Raw genomic sequence first — 8,004 nt, 5'->3', positions numbered from 1 at the left:
ACACCTGAAGAAAGAGATAAGATGGCGAGATTCCTTATGCTTGGCTATTGGAAGTTTAATGTATGCAATGTTGTGTACTAGGCGGATATCGCATATCTTTGTTAGTTTGACTAGCGGTATCAATCCAATCCAGTTTGGAACATGGATAGGCACAGAATATCCTTAAGTACTTGAGAAGAACTAAGGATTTATTCTTGATTTATGGAGGTGGAGACTTGCAATTGGATGGTTATCGATTCGATTTCCAATCGATATCGATGATAGAAAGTCTACCTCTGGATATGTGTTCATTTGTAATGGAGGTGCGATCGGTTGGAAGAGTTCCAAGCGAGCACATTGCAGATTCCACTCTGAAGTGAGTATATTCTTTGCATCGAATCTTTGCAAAAGAAGTGTTTGGATAAAGAAGTTCATGGAGAACTTACAGTAGTTCCTTCCATTGAGTCAGCGGTTCCATTACCTTTGTGACAACAATGGAGCGATCATCTGAGCTAAGGAACCAAGGTCTCACGTAAATCCAAACACATAGAAGGCGCTACCACATTATCAGAGATATAGTTGGGCAAGGCAATATAGCCATGCAGAAAATAGCATCAGCTGAAAATCCAGCTGATTCATTCACTAAGCCTTTGTCACAAGCTCAGTTAGACTGACATCTTGAGAAGATGGGTCTAAGGTATTGTAATGAATGGCTCTAGTGCTAGTGGGAGATTGTTAGTAGTATGCTCTAGAGCATATCATTTAGTATGTATCTTGTATATATTTTATTAATAAAAGGCATTTCCACTTTTCCGTTTACATAATATATTTATGTGTAATAGAAAAGGTCCATTGATATTTTGTTAGAAATATTATTCTTAAGTTGTTAAGAATATGAGTGACAATATTTCTAGCACAAAGTATCATAAATAGGTTCACAATCGAGGATACTTCATAATAAGGACATGACTTATCCAGAAAGATTGTATTCATGTTTGTTCCCAAGTTATTTATATGAGATATAAATAAGATGGAATGGTGAGTCTCATGCCATATAACAAACATGATAGGCACTTATAAATGATAAGTAGGCCGAACCAGTGACACTTATGACAAGCACATGGAGTTTACTCTTGTCAATGTTTTGTCATAAATCATATCAGTGCATATAATCTTTAGACACGAGATATACAGTTATCTTGTATATAGGTAGTTTGAGTTTGATCTGCTTTCATACTTGTACTATGTATGGGTATATGGGCATGTGTTGGCTCCTGCTAGTTATATATGGAGGTAGGTGTTGATCAAGAAGGAATCTGTTCCTCTAAGTAAATAGAGATAAAATCCTATGTTCATTTAATTGTTCTTGATGTTTCAAGTTCTGGCGGAGACAGATAGATTTATTCGAGAAAGAGTTTCGATGAGAAAAATCTTTTAATCAAGAATGGAATTAAAAGAGAACACAATATTCATAGCAAATGGAGTTTGACATAAACCATGACTCGGCTTGAGTTGGGATTTTATGTAACAGAGAGATTCTAGTGCATGGTAACATATGATTATAGGTTCATTTAAGGTAAATCTTATTACTAATTGGGTGGCCATGGCATGCTATGCTAGGTGTTAACCATGGTCTATGAGGTTCATAAAATGATTTAGAGAAATCATTTATGGTAAGAAAGAGTTCTGATGATATTAAGAGTTGATATCATGTCTCATTGCCAATTAGTGATGAGCCTAGTAAGTCACACACATACACAAGTTATCACCTATTTAAATATGATTTAATTAATTAATTAAAGAGTTTAATTGATTAATTAAATAGATTTGGTTTGCAATTAAATTGCAAAGTCCCTAGCATGACTTGAAACCAAATCTAGATTATTGGATGTGTAGTATAAATTAAATTTATATTTAAAGTGTTTAAATATGAATTTAGTTGATGATAAATTAATTAATAGAGATTAATTAATTAATTTATATTTGATATAAATTAATTAGAAGAAGAAAATAATTATTTTGGGTTAAGAACTCAAAATTAAGACACAGGGGCATTTTGGTCATTTCACAGTGTGACACGTGGCACCATGAGATGGTGACACATGGCATAACACATAAGCTTGCCAAATATTTTTAATCATGTAAGATGATTAAAATCAAGATTAAATATAGGTTTGACACTTGGCACAATGTGATTGGGTCACTTAAACCTAGAGCTAATCAAAAGGTGACATGTGGCTAGGGTTTAATGTGTTAACCTAGCTATTTAAGTGTGGTTATGAATGGAAAACATAACCAGCAGCCTCTCCTCTCAATTGTCACGCCACTTTGAGCCTCTCCAGCCATTCTTCTTCATCTCTCATCAATTCAAAGAGATTAGCCATCAATCTCTTGAATTAAGAACACTATAAATTGTTTCTAGTGTCCTGTTTGCATCTCTAATCTCTTAAAAGGCAGAACTTGATTTTCTAATTAATAGAAAAAGCTTTAGAAGCTATTCAAGGGCTGCCATAGGTGTTCTTGGTGTGGACAAGCTAGAGGGACAACATCCGTGTCACAAGACAATTTCAAAGGCGCAGACACGCTGCAGCACATCAAGAGGTTAGTGTAATCGTTCTTGATTTAATCTAGGGTTCTAAAATTAATCTGATTAATTTTAAAATCTTAAATGGCAAATACAGATCCAAAAACATATTAAAAGAGTTTTAATATGTTGTTTATTATTGAAATCAAATAGATAAAAATAAATCTTGCATGGTGCATGTGACCCTAGGTGAAAATTTTTGAATTCAATGGTATAATCTTGTGTTTTTCACGCTTCCGTTCCTTCAGTATTGCCTAGACACATGTGTCAGATTGGATAGATTGCCTATTGCCTAGACACATGTGTCAGATTGGATAGATTGGCATGCCAATAGGCTATTGTTTTAGTAGTACTGCGTAAGGCTTTATGCCATGTGTCTAGATTGGATAGATTGGCATGCCAATAGGCTATTGTTTTAGTAGTACTGCGTAAGGCTTTATGCCTGTATTCATAGCTTTATGCCCACACTCATGGCTTTTATGCCAGATTATATATTATCATGGCTTTTTAGCCATACTGACTGCATACGTGGTTGACGTTCCGCGTCCCATGGTATGACGGCCCGAGGCACCGCGGTGTCCAGTGCTAACGACCCGTTATCCAGTTTAGTCAGCTTGTCATAGGTTACTTGGGTAGTGTAAATTATTGAAATTATTTAGAAATATTAATAATTAAAAACATTAGAAAGTATTGAATGAAATGAGGAAAAAGATTAGCAATAGAAACATAACTGAATCTAGTAGTACAAATGAAATTTTCAAAATTGTAGGAACCGAAAATACAATACTCCTAGAATTAATTTGTATATCAAATATTATTACTATATAAACTTAGCACTTCCAAAGAGAGAAAAAATAGAATATAAGATAGTTGATATTAGAAATATCACACCAAACTTAATTGATACCCGAGGATTTAAATTATATTTTACAATTATACTTCAGTCTTTCTTATTTGTATATATTATTTTCTTGTTATATTATTGTATCACTAAGCAGAAATGCTTAGCTCGATGGATTTGTTTCCTTCACACAGGTACTAAAGATAAAACCTAGTGGACATTAGACTGGGATTTTGGAGTCCAGATCTACAGAAGGGTCTGAAGTATTCAAGGTTATCACCTTCTCAGCAATGCATGTAGCTAGGGCCCAAGTAGATCACATTATGTATTTTGTATGTAAAAATATTTCGCATGTTGTAATGTAAACTAAGAATTTGTAAGTAATATTTATGTGTGGTAAATTAATAAATTGGTTAGTTCATATGTGATTAACTTGTATATCATGTAAATTAATGAAGATTGAAAATTTTCACATATTTGTTAAGAATGAATGGGAATGTATGAAAATTAATATGAAATTGAATTATATAGAGGATATTCGAATTGATGAGATAATTATGATTAGTATTGATGAGATTTTATTGTGAAAATATTGTTGAATTTTTAGGCAGGTAAATAGCGAGACACGCCAAACAGTATTAGAATAGGGGAAACTCCATCAGTTTCACCTTAGAAAAAAAATTGACATTAAAAGATAATGAGTTTAAAATGATTAAAGAAATAAAGTAAGATAAGATAGGGTGCTCCGGTACCGAGTGTGACATGTCTTGCTTGGTATACTGTAGACGGGTGAAAGGTGTCACAGTTAGATAAAATAAATTATAGAAAATCAAAATCAATACACGACATAAAGTCTTGAGGTTGCTAGATAGAAAAGTAAGTTTGCAGAAAATTAAAATCAACATGCAACATTGAGTCCAGAAGTTGTTAGCCAGAAAGTAAAATGTAGAAAATTAAAATGAACACACGTTATAAAGTCTAGATGTTGATAGACATAAAACTGAATTGCAAAGAATGAAAATCAATAGGCAACTTAGTGTCCAGAGGATGGTAGACAGAAAAGTAAATTTCAAATAATTAAAATCAACACACGACATAAAGTACAGAGATTGTTGGACACAAAAATAAATTGCAGAAAATTAAAATCAACACACAACATAGAATCCTGAGGTTGCTAAACAAGAAAGTAAAATGCAAAAAATTTAAATCAACATATGACATAGAGGCTAGAGGTTGATACACAAAAAATTAAATTACAGAAAATTAAAATCAATACATGACATAAAGTCTAGAAGTTGTTAGATAGAAAAATAAATTACAGAAAATTGAAATCAACACATGGCATAGAGTCCAATGGCTGATAGACAGAAAAGTGGATCATAGAAAACAAAAATCGATAGATGGCTGAGAGTCCAAATGTTGGTAGACAGAAAAGTAAATTGCAAAAAATTAAAATCAACACATGACATAAATCCAGAGGTTGTAAGACAAAAAAGTAAATTACAGAAAATTAAAATCAACACACAACATAGAGTCTTAGAGTTACTGGATAGGAAAGTAAAATGTAGAAGAGTAAAATCAAATCCAACATAGAGTCCAGAGGTTGCTAAATAGAAAAATAAATTGTAAAAAGTTAAAACCAGTAGACGACATAAAATCCAGAGGCTTATAGACCAAAATGCAAATTATAGAAAATTAATATCAACATACAACATAAAGTCTAGAGGTTGCTAGATAAAAAAGTGAATTATGGAAAATTGAAATATACATACGACATAAAGTCCCAAGGTTGATAGACAGAAAAGTAAATTGCAAAAAATTAAAATCAACACACTACATAGAGTCCAAGGTTATTAGACAGTAAAGTAAATTGTAGAAAATTAAATTAACAAATGATGTAGAGCCCCAAGGTTGCTAGAAAAAAAAAAGTAAAATGTGGAAAATTAAAATCAATCATACGACATAGGGTCCAGAGGTTAGATTACATAAAAATAAATTGTAGAAAATTAAAACAAACATCCGACATAGAGTCCAGAGGTTGCTAGAAAAAAAGTAAATTGCAAAAAATTAAAATCAACATACGACATAGAGTCCAGAGGTTGGCAGACATAAATGTAAATTGTAGAAAATTAAAATCAACTTACAATATAGAGCCCAAATATTGTTAGATAAAAAAGTAAATTACAAAAAATTAAAATCAATATAAGACATAGAGTCTAGAGATTGTTAGACAGAAAAGTTGCAAAAAATTAAAATCAACATATGACATAGAGTCCAAAGCTTAGGAGACAGAAAAGTAGATTGGAAAAAATTAAAATCAACATGCGACATTGAGTCCAGAGGTTGATAGACCAAAAAGTAAAATGCAGAAAAAAAAAAGATTAACATACGACATAGAGTCTAGAGGTTGCTTTATACAAAAGTGAATTGTACAAAATTTAAATCAACAAATGACATAGAGTCCTGAGGTAGCTAACCAGAAAGGTAAATTGCAAAAAATTAAAATCTCATGAGGTTAATAGAAAGAAAAGTAAATTGTAGAGCATTAAAATTAACATACGACATAGAGTTATGAGGTTGGGAGACAAAATGGTAAATTATAGAAAATTAAAATTAAAATACGACGTAGGGTCCAAAGGTCATTGGATAGAAAAGTAAATTACAGAAAATTAAAATCAACACATGACATAGAGTCTCGAGGTTGCTAGTATGACACCCTTTACCCGTATACAGTGTAGCTGAGCAAGATATGCCACGCAGTGTACGGGAACACCTTATTTTAATTCAATTATTTTTATTCTTTCTACTTTATTTCTTTCATAGTTATGAAGTAAAATTCGTGAAATATCATTCATTTAAGTCATTTATTGAAATTATAATTTATTTAAGGTTCCGCAAATTTTATAGAAAATCTGGCAAAGCACCTGCTAAAAATGGATAAAATAGTTCCTCAGAACCTGTGAAAAATACTTCCAAAATTTTCAATCAATCCCAAACTCCATTTCATCAATAAAATCTTAATATTTTTCAACAACATTTCCATTTCTCAAACATTCATTTCATATGATATTCATGTAAAACTCATCAATAAATATTCACTTTTTCATTCGTAAACATAACTTTCACTATTTACATCAATACTAAAATATATTACATAAGTATTAATTACACATGAGAAAATAAAAGTTAATTACAAAATACCAAAATAAAACCTAGTGTCCTACCAATGCACTGATGACGGTGAGGTGACACGGACACTATGCAGAGCTGCAGAAGATCTCAACCAGTCTGTGGTCTACTGGGCTCTCGGTTGGTCTCTCCAGAACCTACGCGTGGCAAAAAGCAATGCCCAAAGCAATAATGCTTAGTGGTGCCAATAATAAAATAAAAAGAAATAACAAAAAATAAATATTCAGTGCATGTCCTGATGTCTTATGCAGACAATTTTTCGATCATTATTGGTAATCTTATTTATTTTGTACTTGTTATATTCATAATTTCATTAAATTTATCCACTTCCATTTTTTGGTTGCCCAAGTAACCTATATTAGATGACTGGACTGGATAAATGGGTAAACTGGCACTGGGTATCTAGTACCTTGGGCCGTCACACCATTGGTCGCATATGCATCTCCCAGTGTGCAACAGAATAGCTAATAAGTTGTAATAACATTAGGCACAAGGCCAAGTATCAACACAATGTCAGAATGGCTAAAACCCATAAAATCACAGAATGGCATAATGTCATGTGCAGTATTGCTAACTGAACCCTATGGGTATGGCAACCTATCCAAACCAATCTTACTAGGTGTACTAGGGCATGTCACACTTTTAAACTTTAAAATTCTTGAAATTTAAGTTTAGGTGTTACTATTCATTTCATTAGTCAACTAAAATGTTGACTTTTGCATAGACAATAGGTACATTGGTTCTAATACTCCCAACATACCACATTTTGCATTCTAAAATTATTGGTATTGGTTGCCAATACCATTTCTAAGCTTAGTATTAGGTATTCAAAATTTTCAGATTTCAAGCCTCATATTTACTGTTCAATTGGTCATTTATACAGTAGGAATTTGGCAAAAATTGTCTTCATGAAAGTTGTTCCTTATTTTTTCTAATTACATTTCTTTTTTTGAATCACTCCATTTGGAGTTTTGTAACTCAAGTTATGGCCTAAACACCATAACTGGCTGGATTGGATAGAATCCAAAATTCTGGGCAAAACTGGTTCTACCAGATTTGGTAACCTAAGTTTGGTTGGAAATTTGACTAGGTTATGATCAGAATTTGAATTTGTATTCTTCATGAAAGTTGTAAGTCTATGTCTCAGCTTTCTGTTGGTAAAATTTCAGGTCAATTGAACCTTTCTACACTGAGTTATTACCAAATGAATAAAAACTGTTCATTTGGTCATTTTGCCCAAGCAGAATGCAGGTCACTTGGATTAGGGCAATTTTTAGGTCAACTTTGTTTGGTTTTATGGGCAAGGTTTCTATACCAAAGTTGTGCCATTATGTGTCTAGTTTCATGTCCAATTAGCCTTGCGCCAATTGAACCTCTACAATTCCATTTATAACTGCCCAAACCTGCAGGA

This window comes from Hevea brasiliensis, chromosome 8 (genome assembly GCF_030052815.1).
Source record: "Hevea brasiliensis isolate MT/VB/25A 57/8 chromosome 8, ASM3005281v1, whole genome shotgun sequence".
NCBI classification, from domain to species: Eukaryota; Viridiplantae; Streptophyta; class Magnoliopsida; order Malpighiales; family Euphorbiaceae; genus Hevea; species Hevea brasiliensis.
Note: the sequence above shows the minus strand (reverse complement) of the source record.